The sequence below is a fragment of the Peromyscus maniculatus genome, chromosome 19 (assembly GCF_049852395.1).
Source record: "Peromyscus maniculatus bairdii isolate BWxNUB_F1_BW_parent chromosome 19, HU_Pman_BW_mat_3.1, whole genome shotgun sequence".
Lineage (NCBI taxonomy): Eukaryota > Metazoa > Chordata > Mammalia > Rodentia > Cricetidae > Peromyscus > Peromyscus maniculatus.
Genome location: NC_134870.1, coordinates 73310811 through 73328179, shown reverse-complemented (window position 1 = coordinate 73328179; position 17369 = coordinate 73310811). Strand labels below are relative to the sequence as shown.

General features: G+C 43.7%; 1 long non-coding RNA gene across 2 annotated transcripts in view; it reads left to right on the top strand.

The window, feature by feature from the left end:
* Window positions 1–797: 797 nt before the first annotated feature.
* Window positions 798–17369, top strand: part of LOC121823977 (uncharacterized) — a 36953-nt gene continuing 20381 nt past the window's right edge. Inside the window, exons 1-2 of one of the 2 annotated variants that reach the window (XR_013046204.1) lie at window positions 798–1076; window positions 6909–6994. This is a non-coding gene — a long non-coding RNA (uncharacterized LOC121823977). The remainder of the gene's footprint in view (window positions 1077–6908; window positions 6995–17369) is intronic. The other variant, XR_013046205.1, reaches the window with a different exon arrangement.

Below are 17369 nucleotides of genomic sequence, written 5' to 3'. Positions count from 1 at the left end.
CTCATATGGAAGTCAGATGTCAGCCATTCATCAGATGAAAACATGTAGTCACTTAAAAATCTTCCTCAACAGGGGAGCCAGGGAGATGATTCAGGGGTAAAACGGCTTACCAGGCAAGCCTGACCAGTTCAATCTCCAGAACTCATGTAAAACATCCTGATTCAGTAGAATGTTTTACATCTGTAATTCCAGCACCCCTAGAGTAAAGGGAGGTGGAGACAGGAGAATCTTTTAGATGCTTGCTTAGAGTATGCAGTGTGGCAGAAACAAGAGAGACCCTGCCTCAAAAACAAGGTAGGAAGAGAGAAACAATTCCCAAGAGCTGTCCTCTGTCCTCCTCACATGTCACACACACACACACACACACACACACACACACACACACACACACACACACACACACACACACCACTGAAAAATTACCCAATGCTGTATTAAAGGAAATCATCCTTGCATTGAAGACTTCCTGTCCATTATCTAACAACTCATGTTGAACTCACACCTTTCTACTATAATCACCCACTGGGTAAATTTCCTCCTGAGATTACCTATGAAGTTCAGGAAGCCCCAGTGAAGGAAACCTCTGACTTTTCTTTTTAATCTTTTCCCCATAGGTTACCATTGTGAGTCAGTGGAGAACTGATCTTACTTTTGACCACCCAAAGTTAAATGTGCAACAGACCTTTCATGTAAATGTGAGGCTCACCCATCACGGGTAGAATATGAGGTGGCAATGTCATCACAATGAGCAGAGAGGTGGCACCGGGGAGGGACACAATCAAGCACTCTGAAGACCTAGGAGATGTTAGGGTGGCACTTAAGGAATTTCTACTTCAGGTGAATGACACATAAATAAAATAGAACCTGGATGTAAGGATGTATTCTACAAATTGTTGGTGACCTCAGTAAACAGAATGCAGAGTGAATGACATTCTGCTTCCCAAGGGGTTCAGATGACTGGGTATCAGTCCATAGGGATCATGCTCTGATAGGAAGCTGTCCTGGTTGTTAAGATGCTGGAGACAGAAACAGTGATGGAGATGGTGATTGCAGTGCTAACAATTTTGGAGCTTCAGGTAATGCTGGAAGCTTATGATGAACTGGATGATGATGAGGATGATGTTAGATGCAGTGATGGTGGTAGGGGGTGGTCACAGTGGTGGTGCTAACAATGAGGACAGTGGCTCTGGCAGCAGTGGTGTCAGTGGTGGTGGTGATGGAGCTGGTAAAGATAGTGATTATGGATGTAATGATGCTGGTGCTGTGGTGATGTCAGAGGTAATGGGGACGGAAGCTGTGTTGGTGATGAGGGTAATGGTAAATAGCTGTGGTTGATCCTGAACTGACTTTTAGGGAAAAGTAATGTGAAGAACTTAAGCATCCAGGAGTAGGACCAGCATGTTAAAATAGTAAATGGAGTCTCATAAGAAAAAAAAAAACAAACTTTGATATAGAGAGACAGCCAACCTCCAAAAGAATCATTGACATCAAAACAGCTTGTAATGTTTATTTTTTAATTTTTCTAATCATCTTACAAAAGTGTAAAACATTCCATTTGTTGAGAGTCCACAGAAGAGTGAAAATAGTATGTGTCTTGATGCAAGGAGAACAGTTCAAAGTTGGACCAAAGTAGCCCTGTGACTGCAACCAAGCTCCTTGGCCAGCCTCACCCAGCTCTGCATTCCTCATTTGTAAAGTGTCAGCCTCAATAGTTTGGCCAAATTTATTTTCTGGGATAAAAGAAAAAAGATACAAATCATATCACCAGTGTTGTTCTTCATAAAAACTCCTCCATCAAATAAATCGGCTGTCAAATGTATCATGGACTGTGGATTTGGGGTTGAGTATAGAAGTCATTGTATTGTAGAGCTCTAAAAATTATGCTTATAACAACAGGATAGGGGCATCAAACGGAGGGTGATATCTCACCTTGCGAAGTCCTATTTTCTGTATCGGACATGGTGCCTCTTAAAACTCACTGCTACCCTCAGAAGCTCCATCAAAGGCAAGAGTAGCTCATCAGTGAGGGAGCTAAGTACCCTACTTGATAAAGTCATTGATGTTGCATGATAAAATAATACTCAAGCCGATGGGAGGAGTATGGTACACAACTTTTTCCACTGGTATTTAATTTTATTTTCCTTGACTTCTATTTCACATTTGATTAGGAAAAAAGGTGCTAATATGCAATTAGTATGGTTATTTAAATATATTCATTACAACATGCCAGTTAACGTCAGCTTTTTTTTGTATTATACATATTTTATTTAATAATGGCCTCTGGCATGCTGTAACAATTGCTGGTGAGAAGAGAGCCCCCAGTCAAGCTGCCTCCTGTACCTTCATCAGGGAATTCCTGAGATGCAGTGTTTATGAGTCGTCACCCTTGCTGGAGGTGGCCTTCCCATGATGCAGCTGTCTTTGAGTAACCCATGTTTCTGTAAGTAACTCAAATAAGCTTATCATCGGTTAACTAATCTTGATTTGGGTGGAATCATTTCTATCTGCCAAGGTGCCTACGTGGCACGACTGGACGTTTGTTCCTCCTCGGGGAAAGTAGCAGAAGAGGGAGGAGGCTCACCAGGAAATATTATGAGATCAAATGCCTGAGCTAGAAGACATTACAAAGCAGCACAGGAATGCCCAACCGAGTATGACTGTCTTCCACCACTTTGAACGGGCTAGGGAATGAGAGCTCAGATTGCCCCAGCCAATGTTACTGTTCCTTCTGGATGGGGACGGCAAGGCTAATGTGGGCAGAGAATAATTTCGTAAATGAACTGCATCCCAAGACAGACAGTGTTATTCTTTACAAGTAAGTCATGTTCTTTGCAGAAGTCACCAAACCAAGTGTTGCATGATTATAATAAAAAAAAATATTGAATTGTGATATGGTTGTGAAAGTTGATACAAGAGTGTTTGAGATTTTGTGAGTCAACATAAATGTGGTCAAAGGTTTGGAGTTCAGGGACATGCTCGATCTCCCAGCCACATGTTCTTATCCCCGTGTACTGACTATCTCTTCAGTGGGGAGTCTGCAGTTTCAATTCTTTATCTAGTATGCAAATCATTTGTTCCTTAGTACCTGGGGCTTTGCAAAGCCTGCAGATGTCCCCGTGTGAGTTATAGTGACAAAATTACAGCTTGTCCAAAGCAGATCTCCCCATTGTCTCTCATGAGTTCTGAGATGCCTAATGCCTTCAGTATGCCATGAGCCCCTCTTCTGGGTGGCTTGCTTTGGGGATGTTCTCTGCCCTCTAACCAGTGACCACACAGCACCAGCCCCGAGTCTCTGACCACTGTCTGTTCCTGCACAGCCCACAATGGATGACCACTGCAAAACTTGAATGAAATAAACTAAAGGAAATAGCCTATTATTTATTTATAATTATAAATGCACTTAATTATTAAAATACCATTTAATAGAAGTCAATTTGAGTTAACTTGGCTAATTTAAAAATCACCACAGATTGTGTATACTTCTGTTGTGGTTTGGATCTGAAATGCTCCACCAGGGTCCCTGTGTGGGAAGGCTTGTCCCTAGGGTACTGCAATGCTCAAAGTGGAGCCTCTGTGAAGACTGGATCCATATATGGATATATAATCCATATATGGATGCAAAATTGAATGGAAAATGGAGGACATGGAGCCTAACTTGAGAAAGTAGGTCAGTAGGGGCTTTAGTCTTCTCACAGCCCCTTCCTCTCTTGACTTCTGTCTCCCAGCCATCATGAGATCAGCCTCTTCACTCTGGTATATGCTCCAAGGTCAGCAGTCTCGCCAGGCATAGACCCAGAACCAATGGAGCCAAGCGAGTCCAAAAACTGGCAGTTCTGAACCCATCATTCATAACAAATCCTTCCACTTTTACAGAGCTCCTCTCAGATGTTTGGGACAGAAATGGAAATGTGACTCACCTGGCCTCTTCTGGATTCCATAGTGCTCCACAATACCATATGTGAGAGTCTCCAGCCCCGATAGGTTAGAGTGTGACCTTGCTTAGACATGAGGTCCTCAGAAAGAGAGGGGGTGCATATAAACGGAGTCGTTGCACTAGGTTGCTGTCCCTGCTGCTTCCACAGAAGAGGGGACAAACCAGAGACAACCAGAGACTGAATGACCCAAAGGATGGGAGTGAGGGAAACATCAAAGAAGGTAGTAACTGTAGCAAAGGCAGCTGGGTGAGTCCTCCTCCAAAGAGACCTTCGGAACTCTCCGGAGCTCCCCAAACCATAGAGTTTCTTCCTCATAACAAGGCATGCCCTGCTTTGTGATATGAACAGACTGCCCACATTTAGTAAGACATGCAGAACACTGGAAATCAGAAGTGGAAAAGTGTGAACAAATATCACGGCTCCAGAGCCTGAGCATTCTGCAGCTTTCTAGGGAAGCTTTTTCGACTTTTATAGACACAGGGTCTCTTCAAATACTGTGAGCATTCCATAATCTGTCTGAAAAGTCTAAGTTGTTCTTTAACTTTGTTTTGCAGAGTATATTTAAGGTGTGTGTGTGTAATGCATAGCTGTTCCCGCTTTGACCTGGAAGTACTACCCCCAGTGAGGCTTCCATTAACTGTCACGCCTACATATGGCCTGTCCTGGAGGTGGGGTCAAGACAGGAGCCCTTAAGACCCAAGATCCAGATGTGCTGGTTCTCTTGGTTCCTGGTGACCCTGGATGCTGAATGGTAGACCGAGCAGAGTTCTCCAGAGAACACTGCTGGACTGTACTTCACCTCTCCTGGATCCTGTAATCTATCCCTTTACTTGTTGTAAGTTACCCACAAATTAATCTCCCTTTTAGCTACGTGGAGTTGCCTTAATAAATCCCCATTAGGTGTGTGTGTGTGTGTGTGTGTGTGTGTGTGTGTGTGTGTGTGTGTGTGTGTTATATGTGTAAATCTGAATCTCTGGGGGTACACACACACACACACACACACACACACACACACACACACACACACACACACACACACATCCCTCTTATTTACTCCCCTACAATTTTCTTTAGAGATCTATTGATTCTGGCCACTTATTCCCACTTATATTTCAGCGTCGGGATTTATCAGCTTTGGTCTCAAAGGTGCATTTGTTCAGCCTACATAAAAATCTCCTGGCTTTGTCAAGACACTTTAGGACTGTTCAGGAAAGAGAAAGTACCTATGGGCTGGGTGTGATTGTTCCATAGCATGGACAGATTTGTTTGCTTTCAGTTTGGGAACATCTGTGTTCTGTGATTCACAAATGTTTGTTTCCTGGATATCTGGTGTGACTGGGTGACATACCTCACTTATGTTTCTCCAAGGCCCCACATAATGTGGCTGCAGGGTCATGACCCCAGGTTAGTCTGTGTGCATGTGAAGAGTACTGTGTTTCCAAAGTATAGCCTGGTCCTCTCTGCTGGGTCCCCTGTGCATGCATCTGTAGAGAACCCCGCCATCTGTCCCAGCTACCCTGTCACAGGCCAGACCACACTGGACAGAGAAGAATTGCACTCACCGATCCTTGCCCTGCCTTATGCAGCTGTAGATCCCTCCGTTTCTGCTGAACAAACCTCTGTCTGCTTTACACCTCCCAGAACTTCCTCCTCCTCCTCCTGCTTTAACTACTGGATATTTCTTGAGTCCACTTAAGTCACATTTGAGGCGGATCTGACTCTGTGTATGCAAAAGTCTATAGATACTATTGGAAGACAGAGCAATAAAGAATTTAGCAACTTTAAAAACATATTCAGTATTCAAAACCAAGCAGCCTATTTGTACATCATACATGGATTTCTGATAAAAAACAGGAGTACACGATATGATGTGTGTGCATGTGTGTGTGTGTATGTGTGGGTGGGTGTGAGTGTGTGTGTATTTGTGTGGTGTGTGAATGTGTGGTGTGTGTTTGCATGTATGGTGTGGTGTATGTATGTGTATGGTGTGGTATATATGTGTGTGTGTCTATGTCTGTATGTATATGTCTGTGGGCTGTGTGTGTCTGTGTGTGTGTGTGTTACTGGAGTCTCAGTCCACAGCCTTATGCACACAAAGCAAGTGTTCCAGCACTAAGCAAACCAAGCACTTCACTTTCTTTTTATTTTGAGGCAGTCTCCATGAGTTTCCCTGGCTAGTCTTGAACTTGTAATCTTCCTTTTCTTTACTTGAGTTCTGGGATCCTGGGCCTGGGTGGAACATGAACTTTAAAGTGTGGCTATTGCTATTACTCAACCTTTGAAAAATCTCGTGTGGAAAAAAGACTGGGGAGACTTGGTGTGATTAACTTCATTTGGGGATGCACAGATGTGAGATGTAGCTTGGGAACTGAGCGGGTGCTCCTATACATTGATCCACAGCTTCTGCAGTGACTATTCCAGCGAGAGCCGACCGGAGAAACAGCTCGGTGCGGGATAAAGAAGCATCGATTCCCCCTCCCGAGGACAGACAAAGCGCTCTCGATGACAGAGTGGTCTTGTTATATTCTAAGCACATTAGATGGAATGGGGTGTAAACGCCTTTGCAGGAGAATTAAACTTCTCGCTCACCGCTCACATGGCTCTCACACTCTCTGGTGATGGTTTTGGTAGCCAGGCGACATCTGTTTAATGGGGCCCATTCTGCATCCAGCTGGCACACTGTGCCTGTGAGCGAGTGAAATCTATCTTGGTGAGGAAGGGAAGCTCACAATGAACTTCTCTGCCTTTTGTTCATTCTTGCTCAGAAACTGCCTCAGTTAGGGTCTATCTCGGTGAATGACTCATGATTCATGGGTAAGAATGCTCTGGAACCCTACATATCAGTAGACTTCTCTGTTTGGGCACAACAACTTTGAAGCTTAAGAATTAGTTCATAGGCTGTAAATTTGTCCCAAAGAGATAAAGCTATAATTACTAACAATAAACTTTTCCTGGCTTTTTGCTAAAATTCAGTGGTGGCCAAAGAAATAAGTCTGAGAGCATCGTGGCATGGGAAAGAAATGTGAGAGATCTTCTAGAACCCTATACCACCACACTGGGTGAGTTTTGATTTCCTCCCACTCAGCCAATGATCGGAAGGATCTCCTGTCCTAATCACTAATGATGATGGCCAGCACACAAGGACCCAGGCAATTGAATATGGTAACCTTGGTGAGTCACGGTAACTCAGGTTAGGATGGCAGCTCTTCCCCATGAGACCCACTAGGGCTGTTTCTGAAGTGGCAGGAGACAGGAGAACATGGGAGAAGGGGACAGAAGGATGTTCTGTCCCCTGGCTCCTCTAAAGGGGCTGGGTAGGCTGGTGGAAGATTGTACACACTATCCAAGAAGTGAGAACATATGGGTGATGGGTCACCGGCTGGGTGAGAGTGCATCTCATGGGAACAACTGAGCTTAGGGCACTGGGAGCTGTGAGACTCAGGAATGTCAAAACAGTGCCCAGAATATCATGTTTTGTGACACAAATACAGCCATTCCTGCCTTTGGGTTCCATAAGGGCATGGTCTACAGATATTCACACATAGGTGCTCCATTCCTCTCTCACATAACCTGGATTCTCCCTCCCCCACCACGCTCAGATTCCAGCTCTGCCCAGGAGTCCTTGGAGAAACCATTTCCAAAATACTTATTGAAATCAGTGAAGAAGAAAAAAAAAAAGATGTCCGATGTCCATGGGGAACTGGGCCTTGTGAACTGATTCCTGTAGTGTGAAGCTGTTTGTAAAACAGGAAAATGGGTCCACTGCTCTTCTCTCCAGGGGACTATCAATAGTTCATTTCATTCATAACTCTGAAAGCCACTCACCTGAGTTGGACATGGTGGCTCATTCCTGTGATCCCAGTGCTTGGGAGGTTTATGACTGCCGCAAGTCAGCCAGGGCTAGAGACTAAGACCCTACCTCAAAAACAACAACAGCAACAACAACAACAAAATTGTTCACCTAACTGCACAATTCACATTAGTTCTGCTGGGCTCAATGGCATGTTATTCTTCTGAGTTCTAGCTTTGCTATGGTGTATTGGACCCAACAGGCCTCACTGTAGATTCTGGATGGTCTGAATTGAATCTATCACCAAACTCCCACAAGTTAGTACCATTGAGTTATGGATAAAAGCATGGCTATAAGGTATTTTTTAGAATTGAATAATAAAAATGAATGTAAGTGCCCAGTGCATATCTATTCATAGCAACTGCCATTAATTTTTAGTAAGACAAATGATGCCACTTGAATTTTATTGTATTTACTGTGCATTAAAGTCAATTATCTAGTTAGCAAACTTAAAAATAGCATTATAAAACTTATCCTCCTTTTATATTTATTGATCTTCTGTACAAAACCCCTTGGTGACAAACTTGAATTTCACTGTGACCTACTGCTCTGCTGGAGTGATCACAATGTCAAGCCTAATGCAGTGAGCAACACACTTTAGGCTCCTCTGATGCCCACATGCCAGTTTCATGGCATGGCATTATTTGGTGAAAGGAACAAGCCATTCTTTCTTTGCCTAGGCAGGTCATAGACATGGACAGATTTCAGTTAGTAATTCTGTGACATCCTGGACATCTCTGGACCACTTGAAGCTTCACACACTCATCTCCAATAAGAACTCACTATTCCTCTGTGCGTGGTGGGGGCGAGGGGGGGGGTCATCCAAATTGTGTGAGTATATGGTGTGGTTATTTTCAAAGATTCACTACTAAGGGATTCAGAGATATGGGCTTATTTAATAATACCTCAGAGGAGGATGGGCTGTGGGGTAGATAATGCTTTTGGGATTTCTCCCTCTACCTGATTCCAAAGGTGGAACTTGAGGAAGCTAACAAGGAAGACAGTAACAATGCCAGCCACAAATTCCAGTCGCTGGTTGCATCCTCTCCAGGTAGTTATGTAGAGTGATCAGTGTTTACTTAGATATAGAATTTAAGAAATATTTGATGGTATATGTACCAAATACACCTTTCTTATATTTGCTCTCAAACATTCTTTTTTAACATAAAATACATATTTTATGACAAGTAAAACCTCTGTCTTTAACTTTTACAACTCCACCCAATACAATAAGCACATAATTGCTGGATTATTTTTCTGCATTCATGTCCACTTTTGTTCAAATTACTTAGTGAAGGCCAATGAGCATTCTCTAGCACTTAATTTCCAAGATAAATTCTGTAAAGGAGGCCTCACTGAAGGACAAGGTTTTGTCTCCAAATGTGATGCCAACAGTAATGAACTTGGTGATCCTCCAAGGCCCTCTGTGAAAGCATCTTAAATTAATCTGCATTTTACCTTCATTTTTCCTGTAAGTCCTGAATGGATGGAATCATGTTTCCCAGGGACAGTACCGAGTGGTAAATGAGGAGCTCTGTCCCTCAGAGCCAAGTAACCCAACATCTCCCATCCCATCTCTTGCCTCAGTGTCCTGGTCTGTGAGAATAGGAATGTGTATGACCAAGGCATGGCCTTGCACAGCTTCTGGTCTCCATATTGTGGTCCTGTGTGTCCTTCATCACCTTCAGTAGAGAATCTTGAGAATCAGGGACTGTATGTTTTGGAGTTAGGTTAGTTTTAATCATTAACTTGAAATCACCTAATGTCATCTGAAAGGAAATACTTGACTGAGAAAAGGCCTAAATCAGACAGATCTGTGACCATGACTATGGGGAGATTGACTTTATTGTTATGTGATGTAGGGGGCACAGCCCACTGCAGGTGACACCATTCTTGGGCACACAGCCTGAGCTGTATAAGAAAACGAGGTAAGCCAAATCTAGTGAACAAGCAAGACAGAAAGCAGTGTTCCACCATGGTTTCTGCCTCAAGTTCCTCCTTGAGTTTCCACCCTGACTTCCCTCAGTCATGGACTGGGGCATGTAAGTGGAGTTAGCCCCTTCTTCCCTCAAGTTCCTTTTGCTCAGAATATTTCATCTCAGCAGCAGGATGAAGCTAGAACACTCACCCCGCCCCTCTGCAGTCACGTGGCTAGCCTTTATGTCGCCTGCTACAGAAAGCTAAGGTGCCGATTGTTTGCATGTTTCAGGCTGTTTCTAAGCTATGTGTGTTCAGAGATAAAAAGAAAACATTTAGAAAAGCAGTTTCCATTGGGCCCATCATCACTCGTGGGAAGAACATGTCAGTTCACATTGCCATACGTCTTAGGCATCAGCCATTTTTAATTTCACAGAACTGACCTCACTCACAATTATTAAAGATGTTTATTTCTTGAGACCCTAGCAGAAGGAGTGTGTATGTGCGTGTGCGTGTGTGCGCGCGCGTGTGTGTGCATGTATAAGTCAGAGGTCAACTTGATCTTCAATCACTCTTCACCTAATTTTTGAGACAGAACAGAATCTTTGAACACTGAACCCACAACTTGCCAATTCAATAGCCATCTGGCCAGCAAGCCTCCAGGGTCCATCTGTCTGTCTTCCCAGTGCTGGGATTCCAAGCACATGCTACTGCGCCCGGCTTTTTGGTATGGGTTCTGGGGACAAACTCCAGGTTCTCAAGCCTGCATAGCAAGCACATTACTGACTGAGCCGTCTCCTGTGAGAGCGTTTTTAAAGCTGTTTGGAGATAGACCACTAACACGAGATTAGCAAGGCAAATAGACATTAAAGTGGAAATAGCAAAGAAAAAAATCAAATGGGATTAGAAATATTTCAAAATATTGTTTCTTTGGCCAACTCTGAGCATTTCATCTGTAATGTGAGACATTGCTCTTTTGTAAAAATAATGAATGAATGAACCAGGTATCAAAATGAATGCAGCGGGATCCAGGGGTATACACAGGTGGGGCCGGACACTGTCTGTAATTTCCAGTGGGATCCAGGTGTGTCCAGAGGTAGGGCCAGACACTGTAACTTCCAGTGGGATCCAGGGGTGTACAGAGGTGGGGCCAGACACTGTCACTTCCAGAAGCTGAAGTGTGAACAAAGATGAAGGAAGTATTTGGGGTCAGACACCAACCAGGTACATGGTGGTTGATTAGCTAATGTTGAACAAGATGTATAAAGAGGCATAGGAATATAAAGTCTTTAAAATGGGGGGAATTAATGAGCTTGCTTGTGAATTTCGATGGGTAAAACAATGCTTGGCCCTGCTTATCACTGGCCAAGAATAGTTAAATCATGTGGAGTAACATTAAATAACAGGTCCTGTAGCTGGTCCTCCCAGATTATGATGCAAGGGCACATTTGGCCTAAACCTGAAGTCTGGTTCAGGAATTTCTGTTTGGGATTCTGTTTTAAGTCATGACATTGGTGTGTGTGGAGGCCAGAGGTCAACCTTGCACGTCACCCTTAGGAAGTGTACCCGGTTTCATGGGACAGGGTCTTTCACTGGGCTGAGAGGCAATGCTCGCCAATTAGGCTAGGCTTCCTGGCCTGTGAGCCCTAAAAGTCCTCCTGTCTCTACTTCTACAGCACTGGTATTATAAGTAAAGGCTATAATATGTTTTTCATGTTTTCTTCTGCCATGGTTTAGGAAATGGTCCTGGTACCTCCTCCTCCTTGCTGTTCACGTTTGCAATCCATCCCTGATGTGGCTGGTGCTCAGTTCAAGAAGGGGAAAATCTGAAATGTACAATATAGTATTTCATGACAAGTGCCACGGTGGGTCCGGTGTTAAATAGAACCTCCTACTGTAAAGTGTTAAGTCTTCATGTGGCTGTGAGAGGAAATCACACAATAAGAAGAACTCCAAGAGAAGACAAGGAATGGGGAAGGTAGAAAGCAAAGTTCATGCAACAAATTCTGTGTGTCACGTACATTAAACATGTACAAATACAGTCTACTGGAGTCTTACAGAGAGCTGAAAAGGCCGAGATGATTTCTAAGGCAAACAGAAGAGTTCCATTATTGAACTTGGAGGACCCACATTTGACCACAGTCTTGGTGTCATGGTCTGAATGTCGTTACATCTTTGTTATATGTGCATACATGTTGACTTTTCTAAAGCCACTGAAATGAGAGTATGAAGATGAATATACAAGGATAGATAGAGAGATGGATGGTAGACAGAGGACAGTTAGCAAGCCAAACAAGTTTTATTTGTTTACAAAACATTAAAAGACATTAATCATCATTTCATCATCACATATCACCAAGTGATATACTTTTGATGATGCTTCACTGGGAGATTCTTTTCAAAGAACAGAATGGTATGACCAGTGAACCTTCTCTTGCCATCTGAAAATGGGGCAATTGCACCGTAGACTCTCAATGTCACGAGAAGAGGGGACATGGATAATTGATGGCAGTGTCTTTCTCTTCCCTGATTCACCACAAGTAACTTGAAGGCATTTGTTTTATAAATTAGCAGTTCAAAAATTCAAAGATAGCTCAGTGTTAGTGCTCTTGCCTAGAAGGCATGTCCTGAGCCTCATCCTCAGTACCAGCCCCAACACACAGATGTGAAATCTGGGGTTAGAGGGATCAAGAGAATTGCTCTTGAGTAAAAACAAGAGAGAGACATCCATCATTCCTCACACCACATGGAAGTCAAAGCCACATCTAAATTTCTCGGGCTGTACCTAACAAGACCCACTCCTTCAAAGATGGCTGCTCATTGAGTATGAAAACAAGAGAGGTCGATTTAAGGAGATCATTTATCTCTAAAGGCTGCTTCACCACTGCTAAAAGCTACAATAAAGTAATGAAGGCTGTGGGGACAGAGAGGGTAGAGGGGGTCAGCAGCACATGGAGGAGGAGGTGGCTGTCCTGGCACCGCATGGAGGGTGTGGACAGGCTGAGAGGCACAGCCAGAAATAGGAGGTGTGCAGAAACTCCCTCTGAGAGACGATGACAATGGGTGCATTTCAGAGGATAGGGTGCCCACCGAAGACAGGGATCTGCACCCTAAAAGTGTCACATTTTGACTTGGACACACCCAACAGAGCATATAAAGGAAAGGAAGATGGGCAGGTAAAGTGAACCCCTATAAGAGAGCAGAGGAACCTCACTGTCTCTTCCTTCATGTGTCTATTGTCAGGGTAGAATGTTTTCTGATGGATCCACACACCAACCACATGTAATCACACATGCACCCACACAGGCATGTATGCACACATAAGTGGACATGCATCTGCACATACACAACATATTCATAGGCACATGCAGTAGTCAATTTTTTCTCCTTTAGATAGACTTAGCTTTCTCTGAAAGATTAATGAAAGTGACAGAATCTGGATTTTGAAAGACAAGAAATCCCTCTTCTCAGTGACTCCTGTCTGCTACAGTGAAGACCTGTCTATGAATCAGTGGTCAATGTACATGTATGGAGCTGAAGCCACAGCAGGAGACACCAGTCAGATGTGTGTGAGCAGTTTCCAGACTGCAGGCCAGGGGAGCAAAGAGCTGAAGGGTGACCTATAGCCATCTTTTCTCTATATTACTCTTTCCCTTTCAAAACTGACAAAACTTGTCTCCTTGGGAAGTAAGTCTATGAAGGGTGACTTTGGACAGCTTAAGGAGAGATGCAAGAGTATCCAACAATAAATGTCACCTTTGGTTTCTTGGATGTGGTCTTTATACTCACACATGACTTACCAACCCTTGGAAGATAGTGTGCTAGGTTCTCCACAGTGTGTCTACCTGCTTTGCAGGAACAGAAAGAAGGAGGCTGATGGTGCAACCGCAACATCAATGCACATCCTAGAACTGGAGAACCACAGATCATCTGATTGGTCACTGTTACCATGTGATCGAGAGCAGGGAGCACAGTGGTTAGTAGAAACAATACCTTGGCGTTCACGACCTTTGAACAGATGGACTTTCACACACACACACACACACACACAAATTTTACACACATACATCACATACCATATGGATGCACAAGTATATCATACACATAATATCGCACACATCATACACACAGATATACAAATACACTGCACATATACTCCACACACATGTCAAATCTAAAGGCATACACATATGCATCACACATGCTTACTTCACACACACACACACACACACACACACACACACAGACACACACACAATCCTCTAGTGACATGACAGGTGTCCCTTCATTTTGAATAATTCACCACATGTATCAAAACGTTTACAATGCTGTGGGTCCTTTGACCCAAAAATTCTTCTTGGAGGACTACCATGCAATCAGGTATTTGAAAAATGGGCCCCTAATCCAGGCAGAAGGTTGCTGTCTACAACATGGTCCATAAGAGTCAAATACTGGCAAGGCAAGCCCTACATGTCTCCATGATTGTTCGCAAGATCGGGCCGCTATCAACCTGATGGCATGGGATGCCTGTGCCCTCAACACAGTCTTTGTGACTAATAAGTGAAATACATTGTGATTTAACATGTGCATATAGTTTCTCTTTGGTAATCATATATCTACTTTATATTCAAGAACACCCACAAAACATTTCCTACTTGAAGGCATCCAAGGAGCTATATAGCATGCATCAGCCTTGTGTATAACCCAGCACCTGACACCCACTAAGTCGATGGAAAATATCCTACTGTGTGCCAACTTAGATTCCTTGCACCTCTTCATCATTTGAGAGCTGAACAACTGACTCATCTCAGGAGACTTTCCCTGGGGTTGGAGAGTCCCTGGTACAAGAACATGGGCCTTCAGACCTGCCTCCCTCAGCCAGTCCATGTTCAGGAGACTGTCGTGTCAGAGAAGATGTGTACTCTGTCTCTGAGTCCCACAGACCTGGCCTGATGCCCTCCCTAGGAGAATGTGGGTGTTGCACACTCCAGAGCTGTGTTTTCTAATTGCAGAGACCATTTATATCGATTAGCTTAGGTAACAGACATTTGGCAGGTGCATATAAAGGAGTTGATTGGAGTTTCTTTGAGGGGAGATTATTTTTTATAAGCCATCATTTGCAAAAACAGAACACTGGAGTTTCTTTGGTCAATGGCAACCATTATAATTTCAAGCCCATGCAATTTGCTTCCAAATCTCATTACAGTGCCACGTGAAATGAGTGATCCGTGGAATGGATCATTTACTCACCTTGGAGCGGGACAGAAGCATGGCCGCACACATGTGTGGAATTTGAAAACCTCTTTCAGAATCAAATTTGCCTTTCAGAAATTGAAATCTCTTTAACTAAACTCATTTCATTTTTTTTTTTTTTTTTTTTTTTTTTGGAAAGGGCAGCCATTCTGAGACAGTGCCAGCCAGTTCCAGATTTTCATAGCTCTGTTTTTCCATCCCAGCTTGTTTCCCAGAGTGAGCCCCCTGGAGAAATTGAGTGTGATTCTAAGCACCCTTGTGGCTGCCTTTATGATGGCATATGATAGAAAAGTTATTTTGTGTGTGTGTGTGTGTGTGTGTTTATGCACATAGGTGTTAAATTTGTGTGGATGACACACATGTTAAGTACAAATGAGTGTGCAAGAGGAGGCTGGGTATCTGCAGATCTCTTTCTTGGGTGCTCTCTGCCTTATTTTTTAAAACACGGTCTCTTCACTGCAGCTGTGGCTTGCTGTTCAGTATACTGGCTCCAGGGATCCTTCCTTGTCCACATTAGGGCACTGGGACTCGAGGCAGGCACTGCCGTACCCAGTTTTTACATGTGTTACAGTGTGGACCCGGGACTCGAGGCAGGCACTGCCGTACCAGTTTTTACATGTGTTACAGTGTGGACCCGGGACTCGAGGCGGGCACTGCCGTACCCAGTTTTTACATGTGTTACAGTGTGGACCCGGGACTCGAGGCAGGCACTGCCGGACCCCGTTTTTACACGTGTTACAGCGTGGACCCGGGTTCTCATGCTTGTGTGGCCAGTTTCTACCCTCTGTGCCTTCTCCACAGGTGTAGTTGGGCTTTTCTCCGTCTATTAGTTCCTTAGTGACTGTCATGGGGTCCATGCTGAGAAAGCTTCCCGAGTCCAGGCTCTGCCAGGCTGCATGGCTTCTTCCGCAGGCACCAGAGTATCTCTGGGTTCAGATGGGCGGGATTCACTCTCTAGTGTTGTTGTAGGGGCGGCTTCTGCTTCTGTGTGGGGAGACCTTGGGAAAATCACACCTGTAAGGGTTATGATAGTGCATAGGGCCTTGTGAATTTTAATAGCATTTTCTTGTCAGGAAGGACAGGAGAAAAGACATGGTATATTATTATAAAGAATATTTTTAGCTTTCCAGATGTGTCAAATAATGGTAGAAGTTGGCTATAGACATAGACAATTTTAAAGCTTTGTTAAATACATTAATTTCTGAAAATGTGGAGCTGGACCTATTCTCTCTCTCTCTCTCTCTCTCTCTCTCTCTCTCTCTCTCTCTCTCTCTCTCTCTCTCTCTCTCTCCTGAATGCACACACACACACACACACACACATGCACATAGAAGGATAGGTTAGAAGAGGAACCTGAAGAGTGGAGGTGATGGATAGATAGGAAGAGGGAGAATTAAGTAAAGTATATTTATATTTGAAAATTTCTTAAGATACTTTAGGTTTTGTTTGATAATTTAAAATATTAATTGAGAAACAAACAAATTAGTGTATATGAATGTTTTGATTTAGATAGCTTTAGAGAATTTTAATTTCAGCTGTATTGGTAATATGAGAGGGGAAAGAAGCTCATCTTCTTTTCACCTCAAACACTCTTTGAGCTTTTAATTTACATAATAACTACACATTTGGGGTGCGGTGTGACATTTGCACACATGTAGACAATGTGTGAAGATCAGAATGAGGACATGAGTGTTTCTACCTCTCGATCTTTCCTTTGTATTTGAACCTCTGGAGTCACTCTTCCCATGAGTCAGGAGACAAGGGACAGCCATGGGCTGTGGCACACCAGAATTTTCTCCCCTCTGACCCTGTGGTCACCCCTTGGAAAAATAATCTCACTTCTGAGTCCAGTGAGTTTCTTCTGTCTTTTCTGCCTTGCAGCTCAGATATGAGTTTCTTCATCTGGACATCAGGGATGACATTGAGTCCTCACTAGACCTGGCTAATTTCTTGAACTAATTTGACATCAAGCCATTCTGAAAGAAGAAAACTAGAAAGAGGCCTCAAGTGCACTGCCCATGTTTGTATATGTTTACATGTGTGTTCTCCTGTGCATGCGGGACCTCCTTGCCCTCTGACAAACTCTGAAACAGTCCCCACTGCATGGGTTTCCACAGAGGAACACACAGGTTTTCATGGGAATCTTCTGGAGTTGGATGTCCCCAAGTCAGAAATGGGACCTGTCATTCACGTTCCAAATTTCAGGTACTCATGGCAGGAGATGTGGGCCTGCAGTGACAGCAAAGGCCGGGGCCCCAGAACCAAGCAGAGCAGGTGTTCCTGGTGAGAAGCGGGCCTAAGAAACCACTGTGCCTGTAACTTAAAGGGCTGGAGTCCCAACCACAGACCTTACTTTAAAACAAAATACTGTTGGAAATTAAATCGGGAGGTGTTCTGTGCTCCCTTATCTGTTT